At 36.9% G+C, this 20621-nt stretch overlaps 1 long non-coding RNA gene across 8 annotated transcripts in view; it reads right to left on the bottom strand.

The window, feature by feature from the left end:
- LOC146599386 (uncharacterized) overlaps positions 1-20621 on the bottom strand; it is a 333890-nt gene that overhangs the window by 146543 nt on the left and 166726 nt on the right. For 6 of the 8 annotated variants that reach the window (XR_014895006.1, XR_014895004.1, XR_014895007.1 and 3 more), the window contains exon 1: positions 16048-16156. The exons of 1 other annotated variant lie outside the window; for it this stretch is intronic. This is a non-coding gene — a long non-coding RNA (uncharacterized LOC146599386). Of the gene's footprint in view, positions 1-16047; positions 16157-18397; positions 18461-20621 lie in introns of those variants that run through there. One more of the 8 variants, XR_014895011.1, reaches the window with a different exon arrangement.

Below are 20621 nucleotides of genomic sequence, written 5' to 3'. Positions count from 1 at the left end.
TTTTTTTGGTAAAATCCATATTTCTCTGTCATTCTCGAACAAGTTACCTGTTCAGCCACTGCCTGAATGAGAGAAAGTTTCCGAAGAGAATTAATTGTGGGACAGCCGAGCTCTTTAGGCACTATCCCATATTCTGTTAAGAGCTTTCCTATCTCAGGGAAACATCCTCAAGCATTGTCTCAATGTTTTCCCCCCCCTTGCTCCTTCTCCTATTTTATTATCCTAATCTAATGCTACCACCCCTGAATTACTGTTACAAACTACATCTTCTTCCACTTATTATTTATCCGTCTATTTTAGAGGCATATGTGCCAAAAGGAGATAAAATCATTTCACTCCTATTGCAAACTATGGCTTAATTTTTAGCATTAATACTACTGGTTATGGCATTAGGCTGTTCTATGCACTGTTCCCAAGTACAAGCCAGTCAGCTTTCTGTTGACTTTCAGCCTGACTGTTTTTCTGCCATGCCAAACAGGCTTCCAGAGGAGAGAGATAAGAAAACACTTCTAGTATTTTTTTTCTAAATACAACGAGAGACCTTCAGCTTTTTGAAAATATTGCAAGGAGCACAAGAACTCAACATTACTGCTCCGAAAGAAGACAGAGAGGGTCTGGCTTTCTGCGTTCTGTGATATTATTTATGCTTTGCTACAAGGCTTCTACAGAATTTCTACATATCCTCCAGTTACAGTTAAGGAAGAAAAAAGAATTATTACGGTTGATTTTCATGTTAAAAGTTCTCCACTGTTTAAGCTCTGAATTCCATTCACGGCATTACAACAAGCTGGCTAAATTCCTGTGCTACAGGTAAGCTAAGCCCAAAACTATCTTAACAGCATATGGACATACCAGCCTATTCCACTATTGCACATTTTTGAGGGAGGAGAGAGAATTTATTGGAAGAAAAAACCCAAAACAACAAAACCCTCTTACCAGCTCGATATTTTAACTCTTTCAGAGCTTAAGAGATTTTTTTAACAACTGTTTCATGACCGAGTCAAAAATATTATTTATAGCATAAGCTCTGAGCATGGCAAATATGCTGAGCTAAGAAGTGTTATTACTATGAAGGACGGTGACAACAAAGCTCATATATATAAGGTCAAACAATTTCACCTCTGCAGAAATACTTCTGATTTTTTTGGAAAAACTGTCCAATATAGAATAGCTCAAATGTTAAAAAAATAATCAGAGTCTGATTTAGGGGCCACAGCAATATTCTTTGTTGATGTTTTTGCAGTTTCTTCTGGAATGAGGATGTAAGGAAAATTTTCTTTAAAGGATAAAAAACCCCCTGATATTTCCACAGTCACTTAACCAAATTGACATGAAACTCTCAATTATAACCAATAAAGAATAATCATCAGCAGAACAGTTATCCATTGTATAGCCTTCATCATTTTTTTTTCTCCACAGCCTTTTATTATTTGGTTGCAGCCTTTTATTATTTGGTTGCAAACAATTTGTAAATTATTATTTTAGATTCTTTTTAATATTATCTATTTAATCCTCTTTTGCCTGTAGGTGAAATAGACCATTGATATGAATTTGGGATGGATATGAATTCAGAATTTCTTTTCTAAGGAAATTCAAATTTTTCTATTTTTTTTTACTCTAGTCTGGGATGAAAACAAACATACGGTGCACTTTTCAAGAAGGAGGGATATGTAGAGGGCTTCTCTTTTCCTATTAGGGTCTATTATCACTCTTCAGTGGAGTTGCAAATAGCACAAGAATTTTAAATGTATTCCTTTTTTTTTTATTACAAATAAAAAAGAGCCTCAGACCACCAACATAATTTGCCCACCACTACACAATTTTTGACAGAGGCAAGGTGTTTACTACAGCTGCAGGGTATTTCCAGTGTTAAGCCACATGCTATAGAACTACAGAAAGTGAGACTAATTTCAATGAGATTTAGCTAGGTACATAAATAAAATCACATAAGCACATACTTAAAAGTATTACCACCAAGACAAAAGGAAGTAAAAAAATAGCTGCATTCACAAAAATTGTGAAACAACACAAAACTAGACCACTGGCAGAGAACTGTGCTTAAGCAGAACGAGAGATACATGGATACTCAGATCAAATTGCTTATTCACTGAATAAATTCAAATTTAGGAGGAATGGAATCGTTTTTGGGGGAAACAAAAAGAATGGTTCAAAGATTTTAAAAACAAAAAAATCATGTTTTATTTTCAAAAATTATTTGGCTTTATGTTGAAATTAGAAGAAAAAATGTTTGTAGGGTAGTAAATACACCCATGACATTCCAACAGTAACTGGAATGGAATTCCAGCACAGATAGTGTAAACTCAAGACAAATATAAAAGATTCTAATTTGTCATAGTCCAACTAACGCACCTTTGAACCTGAGAGTTTAACCCTCAAAGTTTGCTGCCCATTCCCTCCTCTTTAGGTCAGCCAACAAATAACTCGCCTGTCAAATTATCACAAGATTGTTTCTTCCTCTGGCTATGATGCTCCTCAGGAGACTGAAATTGCTGTGAACCAGCCCTTTTGCCTGCGTTCGGTAACAGCAGGCATCAGCACAGACTGTCCCTGTAAAAGATTCGCTTTAGGTCTAGAAAGAGAAAAACAATCTGTAGTGTCATAATATGCTTGGCAGATCCTCACTGTTACGGGCTCTGCTCCTTCCTGGGAGAGAAAGGAAGGAAGTGCAAAGGAGCGTGACTATATTTTGCAGTGCTAAACAAATGATTCAGATATCAAATCACTGTCAAATTTTTCTATTCTCCAAGCATCCCCATCCAGTCTTCAAAAATCAAGAGGCTTTCAAAATTACCAAGATCTATGTACATTTTATTTTAGAGTTTAATTAAATAAGCTAAAGAGTAAATGTCTTATATAAAAGATTGACTGAACTGCATTGGTTTTCTTTACTGTTTTGTGCAAAGTGTTATGGAAGGACTTTGCAACAAGTCCAGCATGTCAGTGGGAATTTCACAGACACACGGATCCCTTTGAAAAGGTCTCACTGAAAGTTTGGGACTGCGCGTTTTAATTTTCTTAAATGATATTGGAGCGAGCAGCCTTAGTACTCACTTTCTGTAAACATTTAGGCAGTTAGCACAGCCCAGCCTGTTGAAGTAAAGCAGTAAACAGGAAAACAGGATTCCTGGCTCCCGCTGTAGGATCTCTCACTAAGGCAGGTAATTGCAGTTCATCACTTTGCCCCTGCTGCTCATAATCTATCTTGCTTATTTAGACTGAGATCGTCAGACAAGAGTTATCTTTCATCAAATGTGTGGACAGCATCCAGCACAACAAGGGGACAACCTGGCAGAACTAGCATGCCTTCTGATATAAATAAACCTTCAAGAACAGAAAATATCAAAGGGATAGGAATTTCTCCAAACTGTGCATTTAACCGAGTACAACAAATACAAATATAGATAAAAGTTATTTTTCTACCATTTGACTACAGATATGTGTATATAGCACTCTAGTTTTAGAATTTACAGTTAAGGATGAACTTCATGTAGAAAAATAAAATTCCCAGTCCTATAGCTGACTCAATTATCTATTGTAACTACTTTTCTTAAAAGATTTTTACCTCCATATATTTTTATTTCATGATTATCTCCTTATATAGCCCAATATTTTTTAGTGAATAATGTATTCAGCTACTTTACTCATTACCCCATCAATTGTTGAATAAATTAATCATGAAAAGAGAATTAGTATCTTTGACCTTTGGAAGATGGAAGATACTTAATGACCCTGAATAATTACAAACTACAATTACAAATATGGAGGAAATAGGGAACAGTATGGCTGCACTTCAAATAAAAAGTCTCACAGGCAATAAGCTGTCCAGAAAGAAGTTTGCATTTGATTTCCTTTTTGCAACAACACAGAGAATATTCACAGCATAGTAATATTTTCCTCTTTGCAAACATTTTCTACCAGCAATACACTTTAATCCAGAGAAACAAATCAATAATCATTTGTAATTGATTAGTTTACCTGTCAGAGTCCAACCAAAACAGCTAGCCAGCTCTTCCGCAGGCTGCTCCGGGGAAGGCTACGCTGAGTGCATGGGCTGTGAGTCGCCTGATTCGCGACTTAAATACATGACCAACGTCTCTTAGTATGAAATGCCTATGCAGCTCACTAGACAACCACGGCATGTTACATGCAAATCTTGTTACCCATAGACTGTCTTTGTGGTGGATATGATTATCAAAGGCAACTCCTCAGTGATCGCATTTTTCTCTTTTTGAATTACATGCTCAATGAATATCCCTTGATTTCCCAATTACTTGCAGTTTTTCTTTCTAATACCATGGAAATACTGGAATGTGCAAAGATGTGTGTTTACTCCTTATTAAACCTGAAAACCTGCCTTTCCGTAGTCAGGTAAGGGATTACGGAACACTGTTACATAAACCACTCTCCCTTCGGGTTTCATGCGGCTGCTTCACCTGTACCCCGTTCAACAGCTCAAAGCGTAGCTCCGTAGTTGGAAACTTAGCTTTCCACATTTGCCTTTTCTGCACTATACAATGTATCAGCTTGAATCAGGCAATACTGATGCTTTGGACTTATTTCCTGTAAAAGCAGAGAGTCATATTATCATATGAAATTATAAAAGAATTTTACTGCTGGATGTAGTAAGATTTTGTTCCCTTACTGTAAAGGTAGCATGTATTTTATCCAGGAGATGGAATGTAGATGTAGAATCCTTGTTTAAATTGCACGTAAGCTCTTATGAAAGGTCCTCCAAAATAAAGTAGAAAATGGCGAACATTTTCATCCAAGTTTTAAACCTGCCTGTAGAATACTAAGTAGGACCAAGATTCTCTATCATTATATTTTATAAGTTGCTTTGCAAATGCTAGAGAGAAAATACTACTCTGCTGTACACAATGGATTTTTTTTTTCAAGTAATCACTCCTGCGTTTTACTACTTTTGTTCTCTTAAATTTCACACATGGGAATTAAATTATTAACATACAAGTTAAATTAAGATTTTACCACACAGATCATTTCCTATAGTGTTTCAACAGTGATCACCAACAGCATAATTTCTATGCGCTTTCTGCCAAAAGGCCACTTGAAAGCTCTAATGGAAAAAGAATTACACAGCTTCCAGTAAATAGTTCTACTTCACTTTGAAAGTTAATTCTGGAAAGCGACGGGCTGGAAGTGAAGAAGGGCAGACTGCCAAACTCGAGCAGGTATTTGTACTCAATAGCTTTGCATACAATTATCATTTTTTTATTTTATTTTTTGTATGCCTACCTCTGAAGGAACATACCCTGTAAAATGGTGGTTTTCCATTCCAGCACTAATTACATGGCAAATTTTACAAAGCATGTGTATGCTGAGTCAGCCTGGGGTCACCTCTAACAGATACGGTAACCACAGAAAAGGACATGTGGTTGGGTTATTCTCCCTTCTGCTAATTGACTGAAATCATAGCTGTGTTTGGCTTCTTTTATCATTGTTCATAAAAACAATGTTGTCTGAAGTATTACAATACTAAAATCATATTCCCATTCTGGCTTGTGGCAAACGGAAGTTAAAATCCACCAATCCAAAGGTGCTGGACCATGAATGTCAGTGAAAGCCTCTTTCTTTCCATCAGAATTAGAAGTTAATTCATGGACTCTTTTTCCTGAAGTGCAGACACTTGATCTGAATTTAGTGACAGACTGATGGCTTTAGCACTGCATTGGGTATCAAAGCTCTTGGAGACCGGTAGGTGGTGGGATCACAGCTCTCGTGACTGCCTGACTAATGTTCCCCTTGAGCTGCGATACCTGCTACGGGTTATTGCACCTTCTGACCACGCGTTGCCGCTTCCTGTTTAACATTTGAACCGTGGACATACCCGGTACAAAACCAGATGCAGAAAGATACAGACACACTTTGATTCACAGATTCTGAAGCAATTTAGACTGCTGTGGCTCTGAAAAGGTTTGCATTACAAAGAAAGTAAAAAGGACTTAGTCCCTTTGCTGAGTCTCTAATTCAGAAAGAAAAAAAAACAAGGAAATTCCCTTCAGGCCAGGTTTTCAGGATTTTTCTTTTTCTTTTAACGTGCTGGAAGATGGAAACATGAACTCAAAGTCTACACCTGGGTTGCAGGGGGCCAGGAGCTAATCTGGTTGTCATTTAGCTGGGTGTCTGCTTGCACTAATTTTATTAATAGTCCATCGAGGGACTAAACAGAGAACATTTGAACTGCTGTGTTCCAGTTTTCCAGTGTGATTTGGGGTATGTTTCTTCATGCTTTTTGCCTCCAACTGCCATTCTCTAAAATAGAGATATATATTGTGATTGGCTCAGGAAATGATGTGGTATTTATTTCACTAACAGCTCCATGTTTCTAAAATGGAAAATGCACAGTATTAATACTATAATCCATGGCAATCTTTTATTTCTTTTAAATATTGGAAAAATCTTAGAAGTAGAAGAGCAGTTTGTTACATTTGAAATCTGTGGTTAAGCCAAGGTCCCTTTTCAGGATCAGCAAACAGCAGATACGTTGGCGAATCATGTTTTCATCTTGCCTCTTTAAAAAAAGCCCTCTGAAGAATCAGAACTTAATGAACAAAATCATACCAGAGTCATGGGGAGCTTCGCATTCCTAGTTTTCACCATGTGAGCTGAAAGAGATGTTACTGAGATTGCCTGAGGATGAGAGCGGAACAGAGAAATCAGACTGCAAGATAAGATATCTGAGTAAGCAGCTTTGTTTTATAGTAAATTATGTGAGATATTAGATTAACATTAGAACTGTGTACTGTTGTTACAGCAAATAAGAAACCCGTAGTTATATCATCACTATTTCTGCTGACACCAATGACTCTCACTGTGTGAGTAGCCTGCAGGAGAAAAAATACAAACAAAAATGTGAAGAGTATGAAAATGAATACAAAAGGAAAACATTCCAAGCAACTGGTTGGTGGGTTTCAGTGATAGTTGCATGCATTAAGAAAAGCAGATAAAGGTAGCTTTCTCGGGGGTGCTAACACAGATTCAAAAATGCTTTTTGCTGAGATTCTGCCACATGTCCAAATGAATCAACACATACTGGATCTCCATTGGTTTAGATTATTTTTCTGCTGTAATAAGCATGCTTGACTGCCAAGGCCTGCCATTCCAGAGGCCAAATCAAAGATATGATATTAACTTATTTCAAAGATGCAGGAACCGAGGCAATAGAAGAATGCAAATAAATCAATTCTGCATGCTTAAGCCCAGCTCCCTTTCATGCATGCCTGGTGATGGAAAATGATTTTTTTTTCCACCCTGCCTTATCATTCTGAGGTATGAAAAAGAGATTTTGTCACAGTAATGAAGCACAGGAAAAGAGAGCTTGTTAAAAACTGATTATAGTTTGGATTGAAGGGCTAGTTCTCATTAGTTTTGTTAGATTGGACATATCTTTGGACTGGAATAATTATCACAAGAAACTTCTGAAGGAGAAGATGGGTCTAATGTGCAATGTACAGAAGTAAAAAAGACCTAAGCATAGAAAAGAAAAATAAAAGGTCTTTCATTATGCAAATCTAAAGCTACTTGAATGGAAATGAAGTGAGACAATCAACAAAGAGAGTGCCTCTATATGAGCAACCAATAATTGCTTTTTGTTTAGACTTAGTTTTTGCTGCAGTTTACTATTCAATCTGTTTTGTTCCAAAATATCCACAGATATACATTATTTTTCCATATCTAGTTACTCATGCATTATGGACAGGCATACAAGTTTGCTTACAGAAGCACACAGCATATAGTAAACCTGGTCTTAGTGAAAATTCTTGTATTTACTTGCTCCTGCAGAGCTTAATCTATTCTAATCCACATAAGACTACGGAAACTGTCACAGACTTTACTTCTTTTACCAGAAAGGGACCAAAAGATGTGCATTTTAAACACTCAAAAAGGGGCCTTCAAGAATTTGCTTACTCAGAAATATTAGAGAATTCTTTTCTAAAGGACAAATTGTTCATAAAAGGGGAAGCAGTTCTCTATAAAATAGATTAAAGGCTCTAATGATGGTATCATTAATTCTCTAACAATTCGATCTCATCTTTATAGAAAGCATCAACCCTCTCCACTCTATTATGTTTTAGGGCCTGATTTATGAAACAATTCCAGAACATTAATGATGCCACAGGTAACAGTTGTAATATTTCAGGTGGTTTACAGCACTGCTGTAACAATGGAGTACATTTTGTTTGAACTCCATCACACTTTATTCTTCATCTCATAATACTTGCTTTGGGGAGCCCTGAGCAACACATGCATGGTTTCAGTCACAATACTTCATAAATTCCTTTCCTCCACAATTTATCCTCTTGCCTTACTCTCCAGCACTCTCCCTTTACTCTTTCCTTGGTCTCCTTTTCACACACACACCTTCTGTCTTGCTGTGTATCTGGAACAGCCTCCATATCACATATGCCAGATGTCTTTCTCCACATTCTTTAGCAAATCTCCCTGTCTTCTTCTCTCATCATTAATAACCCTCCTCAGCTTCCTTTTCAAGTGTGGTCCTATGTATATAGATATTCACATACACACACACTATATATATTTTTTCCTCTCATACTTAGATTGCAATTTCTTGCAGGCATGGCCCACTGAGAGAAGAAATCATTTAATGGATATGTCATCTGAGAGCAGCCAGATCACATGGGTTCTGAACCTCACTTAGTCATTGCCTTGTTATTTCCTCTTCTTCCTCTATCACCTTGGACGTGCCCCTGAGCTTCTGATTCAGCTTGACAGTTTTCATTGGTCTTCGTAACAGGGCTTGCTCCTACATGCCGATAGCAGTGCTGCTGCTATGACACCTTGTCCAAGAGGGTCTTTATCTCAGTTTGGGTCTTTACATGCTATGAGCACATAAACAAACAGTATCGGATAGACCTGCAAACTTTCAAACTGAAGACATATGAGGAATTAGCAAGAAAAAGCAATTTTCTACCCCACAAAAGTAATCGAATTTTCAAATACACTTTACTCTGACTCATCATGAAAAGCTGATATCTTAAATTGCAGTACGGATGCACTTCAGAACAGTTCCAGGGATACTGTCAATTATGCCACATACTACAAACATCCTTAATATGCGCTGAATATTCTTCCCTGTGATCTTTCCACCTTTCTCTCCCTTCTCTTTTAACCTGTCTCCATCTTAAAATAAGCTACACAGTGTCACTATGTACTGAGTTGCACCAAAGCTCTCTAAACCAGGACAATATTTATGCTAGGATCCGTTTGTACTACAGTAGCTAGTGTGATTTAGCCACAGTAGCTGGTTCACTACCACTTTCCTCCTGAGTCTATTTATGGAAACAAATACAACTCTCAAAAGTATGCTTTCCCAAATCCAGGTCAAAGTCCTCCGACATATAACAGACTGAGCTTTATACAGAGAAAAAAAAAAAAAAAAAAAAAAAAGTAAAAGAAAAAAAAAAAGAAAAAAAACAGGTATCATCCCAGCCCACTCTGAGGAAGAGACATGATTAGACCCACAATTCTTTCTGTTCACCAAAGAGGCTGCTGAACAAAACAATATCCATGTGCTCACTCCACAGTAAACAGGTATCTAACACATGCATATCACTAAAAGAGCTGTATGCTAGATATTTCACTTCGGGTAGGCTGCAAATCCTTTAGAAAAGAATTCTGTACAGTTGTTAAGATATCAGCCAACTTTGTAACTTGCTGAGGAATTGCTCCTTCCTTTCTTTGTTTATTTTTAAAGCATACTTGCCAAAACAAATTTCTCCACCTCTCCCCCTAGAACTCTTTCAGCTACGTAAACTCGTGTGACCCATAAATACAGAAACAGGTCTCACCATTCAAAAATCTATTCACTTGTGTTCCAGGAAGAACATGAATTGTCACTAATAACAACACTTTTGTTCAATAGAGTGCTTTTTACTTGATGAGTTTACTTGATGAGTTAAGAGTTTTACGAGCCATAATTAAGTCTCAAAACACTTCTACAGAGTAGATGAGCCCAATTATATCCATGATTCGTACTTCAGATAACCTAAGTTGAAGTTAGTGAAACAAAAGAAAATAGAATCCTAAAGCCCCGATATCGAATTTCTCAAGCAAAACTTTGGGTCATCGCTGTACAGCACACAGTAATTTCTACAAATCTTTGCATTTATTGAGGACTTTGACATAAAATAAGACAGAACAGTGCCTGCTGCAAAGCGCAGTCGTGCGAATGTGTGTTCCCGTCTGTTTCCAATCTATTAACAGCACAGTATTTGTAAGACAAAGATTCAACTACTGTTGGGAAGGAGATATATCAGTAACAGGCTAAGATCCTGTTTCTCATTAATATTAAACTTTGCATCAAAGTCCTTTCAGAAGACATTTTAAAATAGGCAGTGCAAATGATCACACACACATACTCTGTCTCTCTCCATTTTCTTTGAAATGTTGAGAGCAAAAATGTTACCTATTCCACTATTGCAAGTTCTTATGACATAATCACTGCGCTTCTTGCCATGGACATCCTGCTTCTTCCTACTACTGCAGCATCAAGTTTTCAAAGGTTGCTGGAAGAATTTAACCCCAATAGATCCTGCCATCATGCTTCACTTTTTCATGGTTTGTTATTTCTACTGTGCATGACGCTGTGAAAGCAGAGGTCAGGGCCCTATTAAGGCAGGTTACCAAAAGCTGGAGGAAAGTGAATTCACACCACCGTCGCTGTTAGATGCACACACCACATTTGCCTCTTGCTGGTCATTGTTTAAGTCAAACCTTGACCCAGCAACACAAAAAAAGAAACTTTACTGCCTTCTTTATTCCCTACTGATGAAATAGAAAACCTTGCCCTCTATTTACAGTGCCATAAATCTAATACCCTTTTCAAAGATTGTTTTACAAAACATAAATGGTAAAGCTTAGGCCAGAATTGATCATATTGGATAGCGCTACCCAAGTCATAAGCAATACGCCTGAGAGAAGATTCAATGCCCACTTAAATATTAAAAATAAAAGGAAAAAAAAAAAAGGTCTGAATCTCTCTAGCAAGGTGCTCAGGCCTGCAGAATTCAGCACAGAGTGCGAGGAATAGATATGCACAGCCCTTTACAAGGTTTTTAGATATGACTTTGTTTCAGCATAATAAATACTCTATTATCCAGTCATATGACCAGCCACTACTCCTTATTCACAGCACTGGTAGCTGCACCACAGAAGGCAGATTATAAGGAGCTTCATTCTTAAGCAAGAAAAAAGTTAGCAAGTATCAAAGAATAGACAAACCTGACAGACAACCCAGCTAAGCAGGTTGAGAAGAGGCAGGTTGAGAAGCTCAGCTGCTGGGCCAGAGAGACAGCAGAAGAGTAACATCCCTCCTCATGCTGATCTGGGAGAAGGCACTGTAATGAACAGGATGACAGAGATATAACCAGGTTTTTGGTGACCTTTGCAACATCAGTTTCAGGGAAAATATACAAAAAATACACTGTGGACTGTGTGAGAATGGACAGCAAAATAGATCTCTCACTGGAGACAGCCTGCAAGAAGCTTAGTTGGGGGTTAGAGGAATTATTAGTCAGCTGGAAAGATAGATGGGAGGCCTGACATTTTCTTTTTGCTTTCTTTGCCTAAGATCTGCTCACTGAGATCTTCACACGACGCTTCCTCTATTAAGCTTGAGCGATCCAGACCACGCTTTGAGTCTAAGGAACAGGTTTGTGTTAGAGGAAGAGAAAGGCAGAAAGAAATGACAGCAGTAAAGACAGAGCTGGGGGAGGGAAGGGTCAAATGAGAAAATGCTTTTTGCTTGTTCTTCCCTTTCACTTGAAATAAATCAGCCTTCTTTTTTCAGCTGTATAATCCAAGCTCTCAGAGATGCAAAGTTTGGATGCAAATTTGACGAAACTAAAGACGGATGTCTTCTATTTACAGAATTACCATTCCAATTAAGCAACAGTTATTGCCATTACTTTGAAATCAGTTCTCTAAGATTAAACAGATTCCTGATTAAGCATGTCCCGATTAAGTGGAGTGCACTGTAGAAGTGTTTTGATATTATGCACCAGTGGATGTTTTGAATTATAATTCAATTAAACAATTCCTAAATAAGAAAGAAAAAAGAAAGCAAGCAAGCTCCAATGAAAAGGTTATTACAACATGATGCCACTTCCTTTGGGGCTTAACTGATCAAGATGCACATCTGTGTCAGATTTACAATATTCAAAACAATATCCTGACAATGGCAATATTGGTAGATAATACTAACAAATCAGTGTTTAACATGCTGATATATTAAACATATTACTTAGAACTCAACATTTTTTAGCATAAGCATTTGAAAAGTCTCTGGACAAAAAAATCTCTGTCATTTTATAAAGATATTATGATTTTGTTATTATGTCAATACTATATGTCTTCTCTCTCTTTTTCATATACTACATCATAACATTTCCCTTGTTTTCTCTGCTAACACTGATTGTTTTAACTTATGGTCACAGCCGGAGCAACTTTTTGTTCCATATGATAGTCCAGAGATCAAATTTGTTTGAACCCATCCCCTCTGACAATCACTGGATGAGGAAAACAGATTTTTCATCTGGTGCACTTACTATAGACAGAAAGAAATAAAATGACCGTTCAGCCACCCTTAATTACAAGAGATTCCAACAATTTGAGTTTCCAGCAGAACATTCAAAAATGGTAATGCTAATTTAAGATATGTTAACATACAAAAAAAGTAACATAAAGAGGAATTCTCAATACATTTTGATCAAATGGAAAGGTATAAACTTATACTGTGTGTATATTTTCTGTTCTTAATTAACAATTATTCAATAGAATTTATAAGCATTTGGGCTACACCTATCAGCTGACATATAAGATGTGTTGCTATAGCATTGTAGGCATCACTCTCTTAAAAATGCTTAAAGATACTCACATTTATTTGCAGTAATTATCCAATAGTCACCCCCACCTCAGTTTAAGGTGCTTCAGTCCTCTAGCCATCCCCACCAATTAAGTTGCTACGGTTCGGGCTGGTCACGCACTATTGCTGTATCACCATTATGCTGTTTCACAACCGTACCAAGTAAACAATTTGCTACCTTGTCAGTAATTCCACTAATGCAGATTTGTTCATGTCTCTGACATCGCTACGAGATAACAGTGGATATGAGGAAATAGCTATTTACATTCTTAAACTGAAAAAGTATCTAAATGGTCTGTTGAACTGGACTCCATAGAACTAAAATTCCCTATGCCATGCACTAGATTCTGTATCTCATGGGACAGATTTTCTCCCACTTCCACCAGCCTTACACCAGCGTAACACCACAGACTGCACTAGAGCTATGCTGGTGTAAATAAAAAATAAGCAGGAAAAGACTCTAAACAATATTTAGAATCGAGATTTAAGATCTTTTGCCTTCTGCATGAGGAAAAAAAAAAAAAAAAATCACTGAAGCTCCGAATCACAGTTCTTGAAACACAGGATGCTTTCAACTTCTCCAATAGCAACAGAAGAGAATGCTGAATAAACCTATTATCTTTTCTGTGTGCCTATAGTCACTTTGATGAACAATAAACAAAGTGAACTGACAATACTCAAAATATGAAGACACCATATCGTTCTCACTCGGCATTCTTACAAATGCGATCCGCTCATGCTGTTTAAGCTGCTAAAGCCTTTGAAGTTAGAAAATACTACTACATGAACTTCTAGCATTGGTAATTAAGACATAGTGTGGCAAATCAAAGGAGACATGCTACCTAGCATCTACAGTTCCTTCCTAAAAAAACGCAAGCTGGGAGTCGTGATAATAAATCAATTGGTTCTGCCTTTCAGTAGGAAAAGACCTGTAACTTGTTATATTATAACTCAATCCCATCTTGTATCCAAGATCAATTCCTCTTTTTCTTCATGCTTTATGATCTTTGAATTTCTTTTTGGTAAGACTAATTTTTCTTCTAGAAAGGGAGGGGGATATTGTGGTTTGGGGAAAAAAATAAAAAAGCTCTCATCATTTGTCTTCTCAGTGGGGAAGACACTTCCTCTCCCCCCACTACCACATTTTTCTTCTCCGAGCTGTTGTTGTTTTCCCATAAATTTAAGCAGGTTGAGCTTCTGAGGCTCTGCTAAGAGCTGAGCTGGCAAAACATAGTATATAAAGGTTTATTAGCACAACTGGGTTAAGCAGTGTGCAAGAGCCTCAGGGAGCCTTATGTTGCGGATAGTAGACTCCTTTCACATTTCATAATGTATTGAAAATAACAGTATACAACAGTCCATAAAGATAAATTGATATGTGCCCTAATTGGAAAGGTACAGAAAACTCACTGTCATTAATTTGCTTACTACAGTAAACAGTCTTACCTTGTATGGATTTTGGCTGGAGCTAAGCCCTGGGTTTCATTAAAATATTTCTTTTTTTCCCATCTCTAGTTTTTTATGGTTTTGTTTTTGCTTCTAAATGGGTAGCAGGATAATGCATTACTAAAAATACATATATTTACCTGAGGGACAGTGAGCAGTTTGCTTGATTCTAAGAAGAAAAAATGAAAACATTCTGCTCAGAGAAAAAAAAAATGTTCTTCAAGATTTTCAGATCTATGGGCCTTTACCAGGCCTTTCTTTCTTAAGTTTGCATCAGTGAACTAAAGCTTAGGAAGATCCTTCCCCAGAACTGTGAGCCTCTCCAGCTTCTGTAGATGCATGCGGGATTTGCGGGCGCTCGCTCGACACCCCAAGCCGGACTTGCATTGGCAAGCTCAAAGCAGATGTGCACAGCAGCACAGGCTGGCCATTGCTCTCCTCTGAGCCCATTTCTGTTACAACAGCAAAGCCTAGGGGAGAAAATCTAAAAGGAATTAGACAAACTTTGGTGATCTATAGCAAATGGCCAATCACATGTGACATTCTTACATGCTGGCAATTGCCTTGCGCCCTTTCTAACATTTATTAGGGCATGTTTCTCATTTTGCATTTCTGCAGTGCCTCTTGCAGCAGGACCTGATCTTGTTTGGGATTTACAGGTGTTATTACAATAAAAATAAATATTAAACCTCTGTTCCAGAACACTGGACATTTTGCCAAAGTCGTTCACCAAAAAATATAGTTTGCCTTCAAGTCCTGATCCAGTTGACATCTTTCTTATTTTGGAGTTATTTTTCCACAATATCTGAATTCAAATGGTTCCAGAATGCCAAAATTCACCATTTTCTCTCAACATCTGAACTGTGATACTGACTATACAAGGTCATGTGACCTTCAGTGATATAAAAATATTTCCTTATATTTTGCATGGGAAATGTATAGAAGAGTTCGTACATAATTCTGCCAGTAGAAGCAATAAGTTAATAATTGTCATTTTCATTTTAAAGCTTAATATTTAATATTAACTGCATTAATAATAATAAAAATAAAGAAACTGCCTCCTGATAAACAATGGTACCAGCACATATATGAAAAAAAAAATCTCTCTTTTTCTGAAATCTATTCCATTTCCAGAGATATTTTGCTAAGACGACAGTAAAATTCTGCAATGAAATGAAACACATAATCAAATAGTGGCCAGCGCATGCAAAGTGTCACAGTAGTCACTCAAGTGAGCTTATAGTAATAGAGACTTGCCTGGCCGGTATGGGGTCACCCGGCAGATTACTCCTGCTGCTAGCACAAGGGGACTGTGCTGGGAACTCACTTAGATGTTCCCAGGCAAGACACAAGATCGGCCTCCACAGCTTCTGTCATGTATGGCCTTTTCAGCAAGTATAGCAAAGTATTTCTGAATATAAACAAGACCAGTTTCACCCTGATCCAGCTGGCTTAAAACACACAAAAACCACCCCAAACCCCAAATAAACCTGAAAAGAAATTGAACTGACATTTTGAACTGACAAATTTCTTAGACTTCTCAGGCAGTTTCTCAGCGCAGAATTAAATCATTTATGTAGCAGTGACTCTTACTAGAATCAAAACAAGACTATGATTCACAGTTAATCAAGAAAACTCACAAAGCAAATTGAAAAATAGGTTTAAAACGAGAGACTTACTGAATATAAACATCCCACATTTCTGATTAACCAATGGTATCAGCAGGCTGGTCAGTTAATCGTTCTAAGTTGCACTCTGTCTTCCTTTAGCACTTACAATATCTTAAAATAAACTGGTAAGGAAAATGACAAATATTTTCCCATAAATACTGTAAATACAAATACTTTGAAGTTAAAATTCAGAAATAAATCTAATAAGGCCTTGTAACTATAATTCAGTTTAAACTGTAAATAATAAATAAATCATGTAAGAGTAGACATAAGTCTTTTCGTTTAAGAATCTTTTACTTCAGGTAAATTTAATCTTGTAAACAAACAAAATTAAAGGAATTATGTTGCTTCTGAAGATAAATATATGCTTACACATACATGTACACACACACACACACACACACACACACACACATACAGAATTGAATGCATATCCTTCCTATTCATTCATCCAGTCTTTTGATCTTTTTCTGAGTCACAGATTAAAACCTATAGCTAGTAGTAAAACAGTATTTCTTATTTTTCCATAATTATTGTAATAAACTAAGATGATACAGATACACATGGGAGGCAGGTCAGATTCTGAGCTACTCATTGTTTCTGCAACAAATACCAGAGAAGCTTGCAGAAGCCCTCTTCACTGACCAAATGCTTCTCATGTTGGGGGCAAAAAATAGACTTTATTAATTTCACTTGCATATTAAGTCATGTGCTAATAAAACCCCCTCTAGCATCCCTTCTAGATAGGGTAATGGAAATATGAAATCTAAGATTATAATTCAATCCTAAATTTCACAGCAGACCTAAGCATGCCTTGGAGAACTAGCATTAGACAATATAGGAAGCAGAATGTGACATCCATATAGCATATAGCTAGTGGAAGAATAAGATAATATTAAAGTAGGAACTTAATCAATGCAAGTAAACAGTATAAGGAGCATATATTCACTCAAATTCAGATAGGATAAGAGAGTTAGAAAATGCTTACGATTGAGCACTAAAATGTGTCATAACTTTTCATAAGCAAAGCTTATAAAGCCAGCTTAATCTCCTAGTAGCCAGCTGGTATAATTTTTACCTAATTTAGGGAAAGATAAGATAATTTTAGTCATACATAATTGCCACACATAATTTTATATTGGTGATTAAGATATCAGGAAGTGTTTTGCACAGTGTTCCTCCAGCATGGAGCCTGTTCTCTATGCAGAAGTTTCCAACAACAGCTGCTCTAAAGCCCATTTTCAAACTTCATCTTTGAAATTAGGCATTCCGATACGATTTTCTCCCCTATAAGGTTAGTTACAGTTCTTTGCAGTAACCTTCAATTTTGAATTTAAATCTCTCTTCTTTGTTCTGATAGGAATTTTTATTTCATTTAGTATCCACATAATTGCTAACTGTCTACATTTCATAGCACTGAACTACATGAATTTCTTATGTCTTATCTGTACTCCATTGTCCTTTGATTACTCACTGGATTGTGTGATTAAAATTTCAAACACAATTTTTGTCACTGGTAGTCAGCAAAGAAAGCCTAGTCTCCCTAGCTGAACTCTTTTGAGGCAGAGCTCGTGTCTGAGGGGGCATTTAAACTGGACAGTGAATGTAATGTTGCTCTATACTAGAAACATGAATGTAGGCATATGCATGCTACATAATTCTACCATTCCAATGCAATTCACATGCTTAAAAGGTTTTCAACATTATCACTTAAATTTGTTTAAGGAATTGGATACCACTTGAAAACCGCTCTATGCAGCATGAGAAAAAAAAAAGGATTTATATAAGGCATTTTAAATATATTGAATTTTATTATTATTGTTGTTGTTAAGAGAAGTGCTTTTTAATATCAAGTATTATTAGGGTCAATTTGTGGTAAAATGAGAACTTTAGTAAGGCCTCTTGTCTCCGGATTTCCAGCCCTGATGGGATAACTCTAAACCTCTATCATCATCATGACACAATTCTAGCCCATGTTTGAGTGAATTACTACAGCCCCAGCCTGCCCTGCTCATCATTTGGTTACAGCTGAGAGATTTTGGTTCTTGATTCACTTTTAAGACTTTCTAAAAGTGAAATGTAATTTTTCCCAGTTTTCAGAAATTCACTTGTAAGGCATAAGCATATGTATGAAATAAGACATCAAATTGCTGAAAACAGCTTTTTTTTTTTTTTTTTTTTAAGCAATCTATTTCCCTCCCACCTCTAGAACAATAAGGTTTTCCCTTCCTTTCAAAGATATTGTTGCCGAATACACACATAAACAGTATATTCATAATGTGTCACAGGTAATAGAACTTTAGCATATTGAAACAGTATTCAACATAGGACAAGAAAAAGCCATAGAGAGATGGCTCACCAGAAGAAAACAGTGTAAGCCAAGTAAGTCTCTGGAAGATTATATTGAGAGTCACAGCATGCCTTAAGACTTGACAGCACTTGCAGTAAAAAATCAAGGCTACAGACAAGATAAACAGGAAGACAAAAAGAAAGGCTAAATCAGTTTTAAATACATACCAAAACTGCCCTAAAAGAGGCAAGAGTCCTTATGAAATAATGCTAAGGGTCCCCCCCCCACACCAACTTCAGTCAAAAAAGGAGTTTTACTTTTGCAAAATAAAAATAAACCCAACCCCCAAATTTTCTACCTGCTTCCTCTCTGGTTGCAAGCAGTTATGTGTGTGCTGAAGCAGCTGCAAGATTAGATTCTAAAATTAGAACCTTTATGGCACCTAACTAAATCCTTGTTCTGTGCCAAGTCAGCTAATATCCTCCCAAACAGCCACCACTTCACCTTCACGCACGTTATGGAGCTTATTTTTCACATAAAGAGGCTACTGCCTAAAATGAAAAAGAAAACCAAAAATTATCATCCCCAAGATTTTCTGATCCCATAAAGGATTTATCTCTCTTTGCTTCCCTTTTTATAAACAAGAAAATTGCTTTATCAAATATCCATATTTTACCATTAACCTACCAAGATCCTCTCAAAATCACAAGTTAGGATATGCATCTCATTCAAGGAAGTGACATGACAGGTGTTAAATCTGACAACACTTCTTTCTCCCACAAAAAAATATTCATAAATGTTTCCTGCCCCAGTGATTCATTTCAATTTCAGTATCAAATAGAATTTGCTTCGCAACTCAGGCTGTCAAATACATATGACGGTCTTGGGTTTAAATTTAAAATGCATCAAGGGAATGAAGGAGATAACACCTCTTTTATTACAGTTTAGGGAAAACAATAAAAAAATCACTTTCAATATCAAAGTAGGCCACTGACTACCTGTGCAGGTTTCACTTTGTGCTTGAAAAGCTGAAAAAAAAACCCATACATCAACTAAATAAGGTAGAGATATGCCATTACTCATGAAAACATCAAATACACGGATATGCAAAAAGCCAAGCCATGGCACACACAAAACTTTCTGAAAGAAATGAGCTACGACACGTAATGCATCTCCCCTTTTCTCTTTCTCCCTCTCCCTGCAGCTCCACCGCGCATTCCTCATCAGCCAGCCCTTAGGAGCATCGCCAGCTAGGCAAACTCTCGAGAACCTTCCATGGGAAGGAAAGGCTCTACCTTACGTCTGTGGCCCAAAGTTCAACTCCGCTAAGCTCAAAATCAAAAAAATATTTATAAAATAACATGATCATTCTAAGTTACTCGTTTCTTTGTGGACACTGGTCACGTTCATTTGAATTCAGAAGGATGCTTATTCACTGGGAAGAAGAGGGCTCAAGTGTGCTGAACTGCTTTCCTAAATAAGGTTTAATGAGAAAGTGCTTTACATGCTCTAGAGAGCATTAAATCTAGAGAGATTAATCAGAGGTCTACTGTAGGAGCAAATCCTTCTCAACAGAAGCAAACAAACAAAAATTTTTAAAAATTCTCTTCTCCTGTGCTGGATATTAGTAGGGCCATGGGAAGTAGGTACAAAGGTGAGCAAAATCCCCCAAGTGGCTCCTGAGACCCACAGGAAAAACTAGTAATCAATGCAGAGAACAAGGGAAGATAGGAGGTAAAAATCACAAAGACAATTGAATAAAGATAAGGAACAGTGAGGATTTCTTCAAGCCTACAGGAGACAAAATAACTGTGGAGGGAAGAAACAGAATAAAATGGTCTGTGGACTAAGAGAGGAGGTTTGTGGGAAAGGACAATTCAAAGACTTTGCTTTTTTGATTTAGGAAACAGGAGCTTCTTTATAAGATGGGGTTGTGAAGATCCCACTGCTCTAGCAATTAGTGTTCTGCTAATTAAATTGCCACATTAGTGAGGCAGATATTGCATATCTTAGCAGGATTACCTATACTTTTTTTTTTTTCCTCCAGTTTGCCAAGGTTGGAGCATCTACTGATTAAATGCTGTAAACATCCATGGTAAATATTTCACTCCAGTGAACTATCACTTTCTCTCAGTTTCACAAAGGCAGTAAGCAGAAGCTCATGTCTGAAAAATATATATGGTTTAGTAGAAACCTAATACGCTATGGTTACACTATGTTACTGGAAATGACTGGCTTCACTCAAGATGAGCTATATTGTGTCAGTACCTTAAAAATGTATTATATCCTCCCG

The sequence above is a fragment of the Rhea americana genome, unplaced genomic scaffold (genome assembly GCF_003343005.1).
Source record: "Rhea americana isolate MKP2758 unplaced genomic scaffold, rheAme1 scaffold_14, whole genome shotgun sequence".
Lineage (NCBI taxonomy): Eukaryota > Metazoa > Chordata > Aves > Rheiformes > Rheidae > Rhea > Rhea americana.
The sequence above is the reverse complement of the archived record's forward strand: the minus strand, read 5'-3'. Positions and strand labels throughout refer to the sequence as shown.